This window comes from Ailuropoda melanoleuca, chromosome 7, assembly GCF_002007445.2.
Source record: "Ailuropoda melanoleuca isolate Jingjing chromosome 7, ASM200744v2, whole genome shotgun sequence".
Taxonomy (NCBI): domain Eukaryota; kingdom Metazoa; phylum Chordata; class Mammalia; order Carnivora; family Ursidae; genus Ailuropoda; species Ailuropoda melanoleuca.
The window spans coordinates 102,303,704-102,322,080 of NC_048224.1; the positions used below are offsets into that span (position 1 = coordinate 102,303,704).

Sequence of the window (18,377 nt, forward strand, 5' to 3'; positions counted from 1 at the left end):
AAAGAAAAAATTTTCTGTGAAAGAAGTGAGCAAGGTTTGCAATGTATAAACTGAAGTTTTTTTCATGTCAAGACATTAAATAACTATGATTCACTTTAGTTAAAACTAATTTAAAAAAAGAGGGCAACGAAAACAAAACAAGTAAACAAGTTTAAAAACCTCCCACTATTAAAATCTCCTTGCGTTAGTATAAAAGATAAAATTTCACTAAGTCCATGTACCAATAATGTATGATTTTTACAATTCTTTTTTTAAAAGGTTTTATTTAATTTATTTGACAGAGAGAGACCACGAGAGAGGGAACACAAGCAAGGGGAGTGGAAGAGGGAGAAGCAGGCTTCCCGCTGAGCCCGATGGGGGCTCGATTCCAGGACTCTGGGATCATGACCTGAGCCGAAGGCAGAGGCTTAATGGCTGAGCCACCCAGGCACCCCGATTTTTCCAATTCTGTGTTATGTTAACAATTGTCTCAGGAAAATGTTGTAGTAATCTCTCAAAAGCAAGCCACTAAACTGTTCACTCATTCTAAAGCAGCACTATTCTTTTTTCAGCACAGTCATGGACATATTCCCCACCCTGTCTAATATGGTAACCACTAGCTTCATGAGCCTATTTGCAATTGAAATGTGGCAGGTACCACTGAGGGACAAAATTAAATTTTATTTAATTTTCAATTCATTAAGCTGTAAAGCCACATGTGTCTATCGGCTACCATATTGGACACCGCAGTTCCACTGTACTCTTACAGTTGGGGATCTGGTAGGCAGGTGTGCAGTGAAAGTGAAACAAGTCCTAGAATTTGTGGGTTAGTGTTGGTGACAACAAACAAAGGGATAAACAAAGAAGATTCAAATGGGAGCTGATGTGAAAAAAAGTATGACACACATTCCTATCTGTATTCCCAAAAACTTTATTAATACAATTTTTGTCACAGGAATTTTCCATTTCAAATAAAAAATGAATGGGGAAATATCATCCAATCAAGAAAACTAGCTCAGTGCATCCTAAAGGGGGGTAAAGCAAACAGAGTAGGCTGTCTATTCTGCTAACTCTATTTCCCTTGCTGTGACTACACTCTCACTCTCATGCCGGCTCTACCTATAAAAAGTTTCAGTGCATTTGTCCCAAAGCTCAACACTGCTTAATCATTCTAGATAAGTGTTATCATAGTCCCACTCTAAGTAGAATGGCAAAAAGTCACAAAATATGACACAATTTGTTTAAACATGGCATCCAGACAACCAAAACTGTCAAAACATGCATGGGGACAAATAAATATGATGAATGCAAAGTTTCTTGTAATAATGTTAATATTGAATCTTCATATTTTTGTTAGTTTTAGAAATTCATTGGTTATCAATACGTAAACTTAATCATTATTTTTTTCTTCTAATTTCTGGTAGTGTTGTCACCCATTTCTTTCTGAACCTCTTTCGTAACTAAATGGCTTCTTAATTTTTATTCATTCTCTTTGCTGGAAGAGCTGTGTGTGTGTGTGTGCGCGCGCGCTCGTGTGTGTCTGCATGTGATGCTGGAGTAGGGAAAGGTTAAACTGACTTCTGAAGCAAATCTTGTAGTCCAGAGTTGTGAAGACACATTGCATGAAAGATTTTTAAAATTTTATCATAATATACTTAATCGACACAGGCTTTAGGAATTCTGATTCCTTGAGAACTCCATAAAGAAGCATAATTGCTGACTGCCTATTTTCATAATTATGTAACAATTATATTAACCAGATGAAACTGATATAAGTGGAAATACATCAAGTATTTATATTAGAAACTGAAATGAAAAGTCTGGCTCTTCCTATATCATGATTATAAATCATAGTGTTAATTTACTGACTCCTCTTATTTGTGAGAAGTATTAACCAAGGAAGAAATTACATATACATATATATAAATACATATGTATATACAGGTAATATTAATTTTCTAAGGCAGGCTGAAGTTCATATGAAATGAATATATCTCTAGGATTTATTTTTATGTGAATAAACCACAATGAAAAATGAATTATATGAAGTATAACAATGTGGAAACAATTTGTGATAAATTGTTTATCACTAGCCTGTAATGTACTTAGGGATATTAACTTTTTGCTTCCTCTATGTAAAGTAAATATTCAAACAATCTCTAAAACTGTAATGTTAAAATTTTTAAATTACTTCAATCCGCAGAAGGAAAAATTTGCTGATCCCAGAGGAGAAACATAAAAGTTCATATGCATTATAATTATGGGAATTAAATAAAATCATTTAATTTCTCGTAATAGTCTTATGAGGCAAATTTTATCCCCTTTCCACAGAGAAGGAAACTGGTACCTACAAATCTGAACTAAATTGTCTGTATCACACAGTTAGCAGACTATAAATACTTTTGAGGGCCGTAACTATCTTATTCTTTTCTGAACCTACAGTGTATAGTTAGAGAGTGACTGACATATCACTGGAAAGCAGTATATGTCTGTTCAGTTGAAATAAAGTATTGGAGCTGGGAATAAAAGTGAGTATTTTTTTTAGCATTAAAACTCATCGTCTTTCCACTTTACTCTGTATAATAGAGAATTTTTTGTCACAAAATATTGTGCACGACATTGCCAATCCCTCTTGCTTAACTTTCTTTAATGTGAAAAAAGTAATTTTGGTTTTCTCAAATACATAGTAACTATATCCCCCCCCCCCAAAAAAAAAACCACACACAAAAAAAAAACATAAAACTAACTGAAATCGGGAGTCTAAGGTGTTAGGGGATGGAGATAGAGGAATCCCATAAAACTGAGGAAATAAGAAATGTATGTCCTGGATTTTGAAATGCTGTCTAGAAAAACAAGCATGAACAAATCAGTAGAAGATCACAAGAAGAAAATTCCAATGAATAAGAAATCGACAACTACAGAGAATTTCTCCAGTTTGTTTTTGAATCCTAGATCATGTGTCCTGACAGCTATGGACCAGGAGGCCTCTGTCTTTGAGTGGCTCCATGTGCATGTCAAAATCTGTTGCATCCCTTAGGGCTCTCAACAAGGTGCCTTAATAAGAACATGTGCCTCATAAGTATGGTCATATCTTGGTACCATGGACCTGCAGAAGGTCCAGAGTAAACATAGGTTACTCAGGGGAGGGAAGATATGGTTGCTCTTTAAAATATTCTAAAATTAGATTTAGATCTACAAACTCATAATTAAATGGCTATCATGGATAAAACAGTGTATTTTGGTGTTTAAGGGAAAAAAAGCAGTTGTACGTTCAGAATGAACATTTTAAAAATCATGAGGAATATAAGATGAATATATTCACTATAAATCCTAGCATATCAGAACAATAAAAAATCAAAGAATCTTGAATAAAATAAGATTAAAATAAACAGATGTTTTGTAAACCACAAGTTAACTCATTAAACTGATTATCATATGAGGCTATAAGGTGTGAATATGTAAATAGCTTTAGGAATTGTATTAAATGATACACCATTGTACAGTATTAAAGATAACAAGGAGATACTAGCAAAAAGATCAATCACCTCTGATGTTGATATCAGTGAGGTCAACAACATTTTTCATAGAATAATCTTTGATGCAATGCCAGTATGAATGTAAGGTTACATATCATAGGAATGGCAATTCTAATTCCCAAGTTTCTGAGATTTCTTTCTGAACTTTATACTCTTTTTAAAAAATATTTTTTATGTGTTAAGGGGATTATTGTGGATATTGGTAATTATACACCAAATTTTGTTCTTTGTTTATTTTATAATAATAGAGTTGTAGATGGGAGTTACTGATAACCTAGGGACTGTATTTTCCAGCACTCCCTGTAGCTAGGTATAGTCAATGTGGTTGATTTCTGGACCAAGTTGCATGTTAGATCCTCCATGCTTTTTTCCTCCACCTTTTCTAGAATGACTTTGGAGAACACTAGTTGAAGATGACACAGCTCCCCTTACCTTGGGTCTCTGAATGACTTCATAGAATACAACCATTCATTGACCTGGAATAGCTAAGTTAGACCATTAAAATAAATTTGTTTGTTTTACTTTATTCTTATTTTTTTTTTGTATTCTTTAAGTCACTGAATTATTTTGGCTTCCTTGCTAAAGGCTTATCAAATTAACTACTACAGTAATATAGTTTTGAAAGTTCAAACCCAGGTTTACTTAAATTATCATCATTTGGTTGTTTTACTCATTTATTCACTCAATTAATTTCTATGTGTCCTCATTAAAAAATGAAAAATTCCTAGAATGTGGATATCATGGAAAATAGACTAGTGTTTACCTCTCAGGTTATAGGAGTAGAACTCAAGGATAACATGTAAATTACAGAATCTGACTTACATATTACATACGAGGGAAGATATTACCTCACCCTACCCAAAAAAGGGAAGTATCTAACTACTATGGAAAGAAAATATCCAATAGTAATTATTCAACATCCTCATATGCACCAGCTAGTGTCAAGTATCTCAGTATCAATTAAACTAAAATGTTTTTCTGTAGATGAAAGAGTAAAGAAGTACAGAAAACAAACTCTAATCACATGAATAATAAAGATTTTCCAATTTTCTATTATTAAGGAACTGAAATAGCTCAAAGGCCTAGTCAAAATTCTTTAATGTATTCTTAAATGGATATGAAATTTAGAATGTCAATAATTATCTCTTAAGTACATCGAACATATTGCATGTTATTGGCATGATACTGAAGATAAGGAATATGCAAAGTAAACAGATTGCTTCTAAGGTACATATCTTAAAATATATTTATTGGATGCTATGAAACATAAGTTATGGTGAATCATTGGATCAATCCATACCATATGAGTTTCCAAACTTATTAGCATAGAACTCTTGAGGACTGAAAAAGAAATTTTATGAATAAACTCTATGAATCAGTTCACATTTAAATTCAGAGTTCATCATTTAAAACAAAAGTATAGTAAATCATTTTCTAGAATTACAAGAGTACTTATTTTTTTGTGTATATGTTTTATTTTATGTTTGTATATATAAATTTTATAGAATAGCACATATATTTTCTCTATAAACTATATACATGAGTAAAGGAAAACAAAAATACGTATAAAATAAAGTAAACAGAATTCAGGCAGGGCAACAGGCAAACAAAAACAAGATATATTTAACTAAGCAGCAGTTGTCTTGAAAGATGAAATCAGAACCAAATAAAAGGCAATATTTAGTGGCAAGTATATGAAGTATGTAAGCACAAGGGAAAGGACAATGAAGTTGGATTAAGATAAAGACGATTCCACTAAGGCTAAGAGAACTCTAATTCCAGATTTAAAATATAGCTAAAGCCAAATACTTTATACCTGTGACATTCACTCCATTTTCCTAGAGATGCTCAAAGAGACTTCCAAAAAAGAGGAAAAAATTATGTTGCCACACAAGTAAAGAGGGATGAAAAGTCATCCTTATTACAAGTGTAGCATTTAGTAGAATATGTGAGATAGTGTCACGGTTGCCTACAGGGATGCCATGAGCAAGACAACCAGGTAACTCAGTCTATGTTTCCAAGGAGTCCCATGCCAAGCTTGTCCAACTTAGAACTCATTTATTTTATGGTAGGTCGGAGGAATGTATTCTCTTTGATAGTTAAAACTGGGCAATTGTAGGTAGGGCCTTCTATATTATATTTCTCAAGAGGTGGAATATGGAGAAGGTCAATATAGTAAAAATAAAAACACAATATTCAATTGCACACACACAAACATGCATGGGTGTGCCAAAACAAACAAAAACCCTTGAATATCAATCTGTCTTTATTTTAGAGAAGATTTTATTTAAATTAAACAAAGTCAAGGTCAGTTAAAAGATATGACCCAGGCAACAAGAAGCCAGTGACTCAGAAAGGACTTAACTTATTTAAACTCCTTTGGGTTGCAGCCCTTAACATTTGCATGTAGAACTTTCTATACAGATTATATGAGATGTTCCAATTCCAGACCTTGAAACAACCATAGATCATTAAGTTACACATCTATTAAGCTAAAGGTTAAATAGTTTGAAGAAAGTGACAAGAATTCTCATAACATATCATGGCTGTAAATTACACAGAACAGGGCTTGGTAAAGAGTATTCCACCCACAAATAATAGGTAATGATGGTAGAATAACTTGTCTAATCACAATTACAATTTAATTTCTGTTACTTTGAGACCAGTCCACCAGGATCCTTTGGTGTTAAATCCAGAAAAAGTCTAGCCCCTGAGCAGCAACAATGAATTAAGACCCTAATGATCATGCCACAGGTACTATAATTGCCTAGCTCATTCACAGTAAAAAATAATAGTAATTTTATTTGCTTGACATAAACTGGGGCTACTTTTCAGGTTGTGATGGCACAAGAGAAAATACTGACCACCACAGAGGGGGGAAGAAGACAGAGAAAGAAGAAAATTGGAGTTAAGAAAAATACGGGGACATACAAGTGGCAGCAGCTCTAGAAGGAACCCTGGAGATCCTGATGGGACCAGACAGCAACAGTCAGTATGGCAGCTGCTGAGACTCGGTAAGGAAGAGAGATCCACCAGCCCATGGCCCTGCCAAGGTAGAAGAGGCTATTGCTTAAAAAAGGGAGGCGCCAAAGAGCTCTCTTGAAGACTTGATGCACAAATATAGGACATAATCATTTCCAAACGTAACTGAACATTAAAAGGAAAATTAACATTATCCAAGATATATCAAAACACAATCCCTACAAACATTTTTGGGTTTGTGCAGATGATTCTAATGAGGAATAGCACAGCAGCAATCTACAGATCTGAGCAAGGAAAGTATTTTGTATTTCAGAGAGGAAAAGAATAAGAAGAAAAGGAAGAATGAGAATAAGAAAGAGGAGGAATTAGAGAAGGAGGGACAAAAGAGGAGAAGAGGAGAAAAAGAGTTGGGGAGGGAAAGGAGAAGGGGGAAAAGGAGAGGAGAAAGGGAAGGAGGAGAGGGAGAATACTAAAAATAGTTCTAGTCAGTCTTGACAGCATTAAATATTCTAACATTCTAAATCTCATGTATTTGGGAAAGTTAATTATTGGGATGACCCAGTGATCATTGGTGCTAGATGACTGAAGATTACTATGTAAAACAGCAAGCCCAAATGTAAGTTGAGATTTTAGCTTCCTCAATAAATATGTCTCACCACTGATATCAGCTATTGTAACATGGTATTAGAGTACCACATAGTGGTTTCATTCAAAAAGCTTTTTGAACATCTAATGTACTTGTCACTTGAAGCTACAGTAAGCTTCCATACACAAAAGATGTGAAGTAACACTGATTTCAAACAAGTTAAACCATGTAATCAACACCTAATGGTCTGAATGGAGATGTTTAAAATCTCTTTACATAAACTGAGTCCCAGGTCTGATCTAGAGTCTAAAAACATACCTGAAGTATGAAGTAAAAACATATGTAAAGAAAAACTGTGCCCATCTAAATGGGGTATGGATGAAAAGCAGGCAAGGAAATGGAGTCACTGAAACACACATTAGCAGTAACTTCCAGGCCCTGTGCTAGGGAAAAGATCTCCCATAAGACCAAAGGGGAGGTTTTATCTAAAAAATGCAGATGCATTAACTTTAAGGCAATCTTAGCCTAATTCCTTTAAACAGATCCCACTGTTCAAATTCCTGGATGACTAAATGATATTCTGGCAATTTACTTTCCTTTCAATTTCTCAGCCAAGAAAAACTGAGTCAAGATAATCTGAATTATTCCTAATTTAATGTCTATTCAAGTATTCTTCATTTTTATTTAATAACTGGAGACACTGGTTTATATACATTTTTGTTAGTTCATGCCAGATGGACACTAAAATTGACACCCACCCTAACAGCAATATATCCATTGATCCTTTTGAACTTCTACTAAGAGTACATAACAGGTACCTTTCAGGGAAAGAGTTAACTACATTGACCAGCCTGACAGCAAAAGGTGGGATGAGGGATGAAGTGAATTCTGTTTAACTGTGTTTGATATCGATGTTTATTCCTGAAGTACTAAAAGAATGTGTGTAGTAGTCACTCTTGTCTATAGAACAAGCCCACCACATGGATATTAAAAGTGATCCTTCTTTCTCTTCTTCCTTCCTTCCATAAACATTTATTGAAAGCTTTGTAAATACTGCAGGCGATAAAACAAATCTCTGCAACTGCAGAGATTCCTAAGGCTGAGTCCTACATTTACTCAATCTAGCAGAGTGGGAAGACTTGAGAAGTAATAATAGCAACAAATGTGATAGTTGCTATGAGGAAGAAATATATGGGTTGAAAAAATCAACTTATCAGTGGAAAAGACTAGAATTATGAAAATTCTGGAGTCAAGGTCTTAGTTTGTCATTCTGAAAGTTCCCAGTCAATAAAGATCTATTTTACTACAAACAGTATATCTTTTAAGTGTTTTTTGTATATTTATGGCTTTTATTGTTCATTGACATCCTAGATAAATATGGGCTCCCAATTAAATTTTTCAATTTTTCCCCAATGGCCATAGTAGATACAATCGAAGGCATAAATAATAAAGGAAACTGGACTAAATTTATATCTCATGTGGTTAGCCAGATTTTCTAAACAAAAATTTAAATTTATACTTATTTATATTAGGCTGAATATATACAACAAAGTTTTTGAGGTAATTCAGTCCTCATGAAGACTAACTTCTAAATTCCTGTAATGTCAATAAATTTAAAGATGAAATGGATTACTTTCTTTCCTATCAGAGAAATGCACTCTATGCCAGTGAATAGGGTATGCAGGATGGGGCAAAGGGAATTGTACTCCTCTAAAGTTGTATCAATTCTGGATTTAATGAGAAGGTTTTACTCATATATAAAACAATATTTTTAACAGATTAGAAAGTTGGACAAGAATGACACAAATTTAGATTTTAATCTACAGGTTCAAAGAATTTTCTTGATGAACTCTAAAAAGAAAGCAAGAGTATACTAGCTACCAGAAAGCAAATATAAAAGAAACCCCTTGCTGACAAAGCAACCTTTTATCCTTCGTACTTTATCTATGGCCTAGAGGAGATTTAACAGGCAAAATGTCACTGCGGATCAAATACCTTCCTTCTAAAGCTCACTTTATTATATCTTAATTTAAAACATAAATTAATGTCCTTAAAGGTAATAAAGTTAACAGGTAGATCAGATAGTATAAAAAAAGAAGCACTTAATTCTATGCCAATTTTCACATTCAGGGAGATAATGCAAAAGATCAATGGGATTTAATAAGAAAAATGTTAAACTTAAAATATACAAGAAATGCCTCATCTCACTTTGTACATATTTGCATTTAATTTTCATAGAGAAGGACTTGCATTTATATCTCTACTCAAAAAGACTCTGGTTAAAACTATCATCTTTATTAAATCTCAACTAGCTATCAAACAAACAACTACATTTCAAAGTAGCATCCCCACCCTGCAGGGTTCCAGTAAAGGAAATAATAAAATGAAATATGAAAAAAAAATTGTTCTTTGAGAGGAAGAGATCTAATTAAAAGGAGTCTCTAACAACTCCATGGATTAATTGGGAGCCAACTGAGATAATTGGACCTATGGGAATATGATTACACCCATCATAAACTGCTTTTTTCACAAGTATAGGTTAAGTGCTTGATGCTTTAATTGGGTATAACAATATAATAAAAATAGGAATAATATAGGAAAATTAATATTTGGGAAGGCAATCTCCTGAAGTTCTCTGGCATCATTAATAGCTATTTTTTTTCGAAAGATGCAATTCTCTAGGTTTCTTGGAGCCACTTTGATAACAGTGTGGTTACAATTCAATCAACCAAAATATACTTGTGCTATTAAAAGTTGACCTACAGACCACATGTAGTTGCTTTGCAATTAGAAATTCAACAAGATCACATCACTCTGTGATTGAAGTTAAAATGGGCTGCTTTTTTGAAGATGATGTCCTTAAATGTTCACTGCAACAAACACTAGCTTTCAATTAGACAATCTTCCAGGAAACAGAACCACAAAATTGTAGCCTCAGGGAACCTCATTGATCATTTATTTGGTCAAACACCCTATTTTTACAGTTGAAGTGACTGCACGGAAACAAATGATTGAAAGTTCCAGAAAAAATCTAGGCTTTTATTGGGGGCTAAGACGTGTGGGGGCTCATTTGGTCAGGGGAGGGTGTTTCCTTTAGAAAATAAATCCCTGAGAAAAAAATAGGTATTTGCATGTACCTCAATACCTTGTGACTCTATAATATTTTAAAAACAACTCTCTATTAAGAGAAATATAGAGATGGCAAAGAGAGACTCACTCTATTTGCACTGGGAAATGGAGTTACTTAGACCATTTAATAATTAAAAGTTACTTGATTTTGTTAGGTAAAAAGGCAGAAACAATATTCAATTCTTACTATCAACAGAAAGAGTGGAGTGCCTGCATAAGGAAATAGGTGAGCTTCAAAAATCGCTTCAGCAGGATCCAGCATCAGTAGTTTCCATAGCAGTATTTTCACCAGCCAGACCCCAAGACCTAACCTTTGCTACTCACCTGCTTGTACCCACTGAACTTTGTTCCATACTTTTCCTAAAGCTCTTCCTTCCAACCCGTCTCTTAACTAAGGCAAAAGACTGGAGGGACACAGTATCCCGTGATGGAAACCGAGCTAGCCCTCAAGCAATAATGATGAAGAGTTCTCAGAGTTGTAGCTAGCCCAGACCACCCAGACCAGTTTGGGCTTAACTCTGGACACACATTAGCACAGATGGACCATGGAGTGACCCACAGACTAACCAACAGTTACCTTTACCTCATTATAATACTAAAATATCTGCCAAAGGAGGAGCACAAGCCTCATTTACATAACATATGATGTATGTATAGGCATGTTTCCTTCAAGTGCACACGTGACCTTATGCCTGCCTCCACATAGGATGACAAGGCCTCCCTATTCATATATTCACCCTAACAAACACACACACACACACAAAACCCCACAAACATTCACTCTCGCTCAGGGAGTCATGGCTTTGGAAGTTATTTCTGTGATCTCTTTATTTGCTGTAAATAGGTTACTTTGTGCAACAATTCCATCTGGTATAGATTCTATCTGTGACTCACCAAGGAGTGAACTCACATTAGTTCGGTTACAGTATGCCCAAAAGTCTTAGATCAATTCATTCAAGAAGACTAATCTCTCTCAAGATAACTAATTTATAACTGTGCTGGATATTTTGCCTTTTCCACCTGCTTTGGGCACAGAAGGCTGACCTCTAGAGACACTCAGCAACAGGAGCCCACTGCCCTCTGTCTTCTTGCTGGGTTCAGGCAAGGTGACATCAGTAGGGGATTGGATGGTGGGCAGAGATACAAATCTGGGTGATTCTTCCCAGGGATCCCTTATGAAAGGGCTGTTCTTGTGTCCCTCCAAGAGAAGTCACGCTTTTGCCAAAGAGCTTCTCCTACTATAAAACAACAGCATCCTGGCAAATTCTTCCCTTTTTGGGCCCTTCAGAAAAAAACAAAAAAAACAAAGCAAAACAGCAACAACAACAACAATGACAAAAAAAAAAAAAACAACCTATACATTTAGCTCCCTTAAGTCTGTTTTAACACTGAAGCCAAAGAAACTTTTCAAGAATGTAAATATGGTCATTGATAAATCCTAAATTTTTAACCTGAGTTACAAAACACAGTAGGTCCTGGCTGCTCCCTAACACCACAGTTTCACCTGAATTACTTCCTACTTATCCTTCAGGACTCAACCTAAATGCCACATTCTATCCAGGTTCATATCCCTATTGTGTTCCTGAACTTCCTCATAGCAATCATCTGAATGCGAATAATTTGTTTAATTAGCTTTTGGCTTACAGAAGAATATGGACTCCTTCCCTTCTTCCCTCCTTCCACCTCTCTCCCTTCTTGCCTTCATTCATGTTTTTAGTCCTTATCATTCAGTCTTTCTTTCAGTTTGCTCTTTTCATAAATATTTAGCAAGAGCTCACCATGGTTCCTGCTCTCCTGGATACCACATTTTGACAGGGAAGGCAGATATTAACCCATTAACTGAAATATTAATCATTTAATTGTAATCCTGATAAGTGCTAGGAGGACAATGTTCAAGGTCATATACCATCTTTACTACATTAACATCAAAACCAACAGAAACTGGCAGACAGACGACAGACCTGCCATAAGGCAAGGACACAATATAGAGTTTTGATAAAGAACATTCATGGTGCTGTCAATTCTAATTGGACTCAAATTTTGGACTCTTGACTTTTCTTACCTGTGAACAGTAGGCAAATTGATTTACCTCCCTAATTCTCAGTTTCTTAATTATAAATAGGACTTAGAAAATCATCCCTATGGAATTAAGTGTAAACATCAAATAAGAAAAAATTAGATAAATCCCTGAGAAGAGAATCTGATGGACATATAGAGGTAGCATTAAGGTAATATTTCTAGAAAAACAAAGATATCTTGGTCTATGTATATAAATTTGTAAGAAAAGGAACAACACAATCAAAACTAGTCTATATCTTTTCTATTTTTAGAAGGCTATCACAATTTAAATTAACAATAATTAAAACTTCACAAAAACATGGAACAATTGAATTTTAAGCACAAAGCATAAGGTAGCCGAAATTGTGGCATAAGGAATTTGAAAAAAAAAACACATTATATGAGCTTCAGAAATATAGCTTTATGTACAAGAAGCCACCTGGCAAATGCAATAAAACAGCTTTATTAATACAGTATGTTTCATGCATAAATCTGATCAGATTTGCTCTAGCAATCATCCTGTACGCCTCAAGACACCTGCAGTAGGAGAAAAAAATCATGTTTCTATACATTCTTAAAATTCCCATCCTTTGTGGCCTCTGCTGAGTATTCATTTGCAATCCAAAGTTAAAAGTCATACCTCTTTATCAGTGGCAAGCCTTGCTTAACATGCAAGTGTTCAATTTCTAGCTTATTCCTGCCCCTTTTATAAACTTACTTTTGGAGGGTTTTTTTACATTTGGTAAATTGTAAGCAAATAAAAGCTGTGTATTGTATTATAGACTCTGTTGTTTAATTGTCTGAATTGTCTCTGAGAAAATTATGCCAATGCAGAAACACTATTGTCTTTTAATTTTCTTTCATACCATGTAAACTTATATATAAATAACTTCAGAACACACTGTCCCTCTTGGTTTGCATAATATCTTTAAATGTCATAGAGTGGGGGTCAATATAAGAAGATTTTAATAAAATAAGAATAACAAAAAATAAAACCATGAACACTTGATGCCTGCCCTATAAGTTAAAAACACTATTTTTTGATTGTTCACTGTCAAATATCAAATTACGTAATGGTTTAGCACAGCATTACAAAGCATATACCAATGTCACAGGACTATCAATATTTATACCTAGTATATTAGTCATTATTATTTCTCTACTCTCTGTGCATAGATTCACATTTGGTGTAAAGTAAGCCAGGAAAAAAAGCTCTCACAAAAATAGTTTTAGTCATTTAAATTTAGTTGATTACAAAGGATGCCAGGAACTCTCTTAAGTTTAGTTGATTAGACATGAACTGCATAAATTAAACTAATGTATAAGTTGTGGAATTTCATGTCTTATGGTAATATGAAGTATCCATCCAACCACATGACTAATTCTAAGTGAGCCAGCTGGTGTGTCATCCATTTACGACTGTTCCCATGACATCAAGTACAAAAGAAAGAGAAACTTACATGATTAGTCAGTGCTTTCCAAGAGAACTTTCTTCAGTGATGGAAATGTTCTATATCTGAGCTGTCCAATATGGTAGCCTCAAGCCACATGTGGCTATTGATCCCTTGAAATGTGCCTACTGTGACTAAAGGCCTGAATTTTTTATTTTCTTGAATTTTAATTAACTTAAATCTCAACAGCCACATGTAGCTGGTGGCTACCATATTGGACAGCAGAGGATGGTCTGAGTTAGTGTCCCTGCATCTATTTCTGCAATTTTTTTAACATTGGCATCTAAAACAAGACAAATACGTCCAAGCATATTAATAATAATCTGCTTCAAGTTGCAGAATATGACTCTTCCCAAGTCTCCTTAGTTATATTCGTAAGGGACTGAAGATCACAAGAGAGAGATTTGCTATTGTGAGAGGCAATGTCTGACTCACCTCATCTTTACCTAGGGGAATAAAAAGCCACCTTGCAAACCTAACGTGCTTGTACGGTCCCTGAGTGAATCACCGTCTGCTTCTGTGATGAGAGGAAGGAGGCAGCTCCCAAACAGATGGTTTTCACTGTGCAGAAAGATGGGCAAAGTGATGGAGTCAATTTTTTTTTCCTGCTCATCCATTAGATTTTCATTCTGGGGGGAACCCATCAGCAAATTTTAAAAGATATTTAACATATTTCCAAGGCATATAAAATGGACAGATTGAGGATGTCATGCCAAACATAACACACTCTGCTTATATTTTAGTCCTACTTGTTCTATAAAAGAAGCCAATGTATTTATTGTGCTTCATCAAGGTACCAACACTTGGGCATTGTTCACCCCAGAGTTTTCACATTGATCCCTCGAGGTGATTTACAATACTCTAAATGACGTATTGTTATTATCACCTAAGCATTAAAGTGCCCTACATTCAAGCAAAATCAGTACTCAGTGGGTAATAATTCTATTGTGTATAATTACAATTACCCATGTCCTCCAACTTTTAGCCAATGTTCATATTCACTCACCTTCAAACAGACAGCTTTGTTTTACCTACTCAAGTTTGGGTACTTGGCTGCCTCGGAGAATTTTCCATTTTATCATCAACTAGCTTGATACTTTTCCTCACTTGATTTAATTTTGGTATCATATTCTAAGTATATGACATTGAAATCCTTTATAATTATCAGATTCTATATACATGATTAAGTTACTATTTTTTATGCTGATTACTGCTAATGCTTTATAAAAGGAAGAGTCTTTTACCTGAGCAGCTTTGATTTATGGATTATGAACTAATGCAGTGTTTCTTTAAAAAATGACCTAACATTTGTTTTCTTTTTAAAAAGGATTACTTTTGAAGACTAAGAAGTAGAATAAAGAGATTTACCAGTGTCTCAGGGAGCAGGGTGTGTTTGTGGTAAAATTAAATCACTTCACCTTTTCAATATGCTTAACGTTGCTCTCAGACTTGGGTAGAGTGTCCATATAATTTATCATCCCAGAATGGGATACTTTTGAGAGTGAAATCAGGCTATGTAAATAATTCAGCTAGCAGCTGTAAATGGGGTAAACCAGGACATAGTGACCCTGGATTTAAGGATGCTTGGATATTTTCCAGGAATTCCCCTTCAGTGGAGATGAATCCTTGGGAAAATAGTAAACCAAGCCTTCCCTAAAGTCAGGCCTGAGTTCCCCTTTGTCACAAGGTGGTTCATTAGTCTAACCTATTGAAGGTCCCTGTTAATGCTTCTGTTTTTATCTCAAATCTTGTTGCACACTCATGTTGTTCAAGATTTTGCTGTTTATCTACTCTCTGAAATATCATTACCAAATCCCATTTTAAAATTCTTCCCATGAGTCTTCGGTTATAGACTGAATGTTTCTGTTCCCCCCAAATTCATGTGTTGAAACCTAAGCCTCAATGTGACAGTATTTGGAAGTGGAGCCCTCATGAATGGTATTAGTACCCTTATAAAAGAGAACTAGAGAGCTCCTTTGTCCCTTCCACTATATGAGGACACAGTGAAAAACCTGTTGTCTATGAACCAGGAGATTGGCTCTCACCAGACACTGAATTGTCTGGCACCTTGTTCTTGGACTTCCCAGACTCTAGAACTTTGAGAGATAAAAGTTTGTTGTTTATAGGCCACCCAGTCTACAATAGTTTTGGTATAGCAGCCCAGACTGAGGCATTTTCTTTTTTCTCCAGTATCATTTCCAGTAATAGCTGTAAAATTATTTACTCTGGCTTCCAGGTTTAGACTATATATTTTACCTCTAATTTTAAAGTATGTTCCTTCATATTGCAGATAATTATTTACCAGCCATTCCTCCAAGATGGCAGGAAAGGTGCCTCTTTCTGTGTTTGACTTGCCATGATGCCTGTCACAGTGGACTTCTACATAGTGTTTACTGATTGATTAAACAGGTTACTGAAGAGGTAATTACACAGGAATTACCCTATAGTTATTGTCTATGTGCCCAGAACTGAGATAAGTGCTCTGAAATATTATTTCACATGATTCTAAATCACACATACCTAACATGCCAATGAGGAAGCTGAGTGAAATTCAAAAACTTAAATATTATGTCTTGAGTCATAGAGCTACTAAGTGACCAAGCTGGGATTCAAACTCAGGCCTGTCAGTGTTTTGTGTCGTTGTTGTTGTTTGTTTTGTTTTGTTTTGTTTTGTTTTAATGCAGTAATATAACCACCAACACTCTATGGTTCCCTGTTTACTGTCTTCTGTTAATATTAATCCTAAGTGGTAAACCTCACCTTGTTTATCTTATTTACAGCATAGGTTAAATAAATCACTTTTAAATTCCTTGACATTTCCACATATTGTAGTGCATTCAGGAGCTGAGCTTTAAGAACATCAATTTTACAAATTATGTTACTATTTTTTATTTATCTTTGGTTCACTTCCACTTTATTCTATCAATATTTCATAGTATTAAAGTATTAGTTTGTTAGAGAGCTCCCTTTGCTCTCAACTTGATTTTGGTAGCCATTCTACTGATCCCTTCCTCACTGGGTTTATTCATAATCGCACAGTATAATTCTGTCAGTTTTTACATTTCCCTTCTCCTTGAGAGATATTTCAATTTAGAAAGGTTGTGCATAAAAGCAAATCTCTGCTTTGTTTTAAATTTTATTTTTAAAATTGTGTTTCCTAAAGATACGGTTTTATATTTTAGTAGGAACAGCATCTGTGTCTTTCTACTTTAAACATGACCATGTGAGGCCATGCAGAGTATGGAAGAGAGTACACTCTGGTTGCCAACCCCCAGGCTCAAATACTGACTGCACACCTTCTGCTGTTCCTCAAGCGCACCAGGTGCTCTCCTGACTTAGGAACTGGGATGTTTCCTCTAAGTAGATACCCACATGGGCACCTTGCTCTCTTTCTCAGGATCCTCACTGAAGAGATCTTTTTTCAGTGATATTTAAGACCACTCTATTTAAAACTGATTCCCCAACCCTCTATATAGTATGTATATACTATGTATAATGTATATAACATTACATATATTACATATATAATATATATATATATATATAAATATTTATTTCTTAAGTCTCCTCACAATAGAATATAAGTCTTAGGAAAACAAGTGATTTTTGTTTAGCTCAGAGCTTTATTCCCAGTGCCTAAAACAATAACTAACATATAGTAGGTACTCAAATATTTTTTGACTGACTAAATAAATTCAAAATTTCTTTTACTTTTTACCATAACACATGCAGTTTGAAAGACCACTAAAACATTAACTGAAGCAATGGCATGAAGCCAATTGTAGAATTTCAGGCCATGCTAAAGAATGACAGAGAGCTAGCATTTCAAGAGAATTAATTATTAAAATATCATATAATAATAATATAATATTATAATTTGTAAGTATAATTTCCCTGCATATGATGTGGCCAATATACTTAATATGCTACTTAAGCATAAAATTGGGTGGGTCTTGCTACAGATAGGTTTTTGACTACAAAGGAATCACGACAAGAAATCTTTTATTGCTAATTGGGTCAAATTATCACACTTCTTTAAGTATTATTTGATTTTATTTAAATTTGGATTATATTAAAATTAACTAACAAACAAACAGAAAATGACTTTTGGTTCTGTTACCTCTATACATGTCAGTCATTCCACATTCTTCCCTTAACAGCAACAACTGCACTAGGATTCACCTCTTCCAGGGCAAAGTCAAAACATGGGTTGAATCCAACTTTTAACCAGCTGTACAGATGGGTTTATTTCATGAATACACTATACTGCACAGATGGAAGTTCCTGAATGCCTGACAAGGTGTTAAAACTGTTACTGATATTACAAAGGAATTAAAAATCAGCCTAGGAAATTATAATTAGTAGGGGCTTGATCTCTGAAGACTGGATTAGCTCAGCACTTATATTTTGTCCTCGGCAGGAAAAGAAAACATATTTGGGAAGAAAAGTGTAAAAGTACACATTCGGCTTACATAGTCTCAGGTTTCAGATGATATATTTTTTGGCCCAGTAAGGACTAAGTCATTTCAGTCACACGCCAAACCGGCAGAACATATGAATTCGTGTATTTTAAAGAGTGTTTCAGGGGCTTGGATTTTTAAAATTCCATCCTAACTGAAATATAATTATAAAAGCAATACTTCAATCACGAAACTA

At 34.7% G+C, this 18,377-nt stretch overlaps 1 protein-coding gene across 3 annotated transcripts in view; it reads right to left on the reverse strand.

Annotated features, from left to right (window-relative positions):
• PCDH9 (protocadherin 9) overlaps positions 1 to 18,377 on the reverse strand; it is an 892,769-nt gene that overhangs the window by 434,066 nt on the left and 440,326 nt on the right. The gene's annotated exons all lie outside the window — the stretch shown is intronic.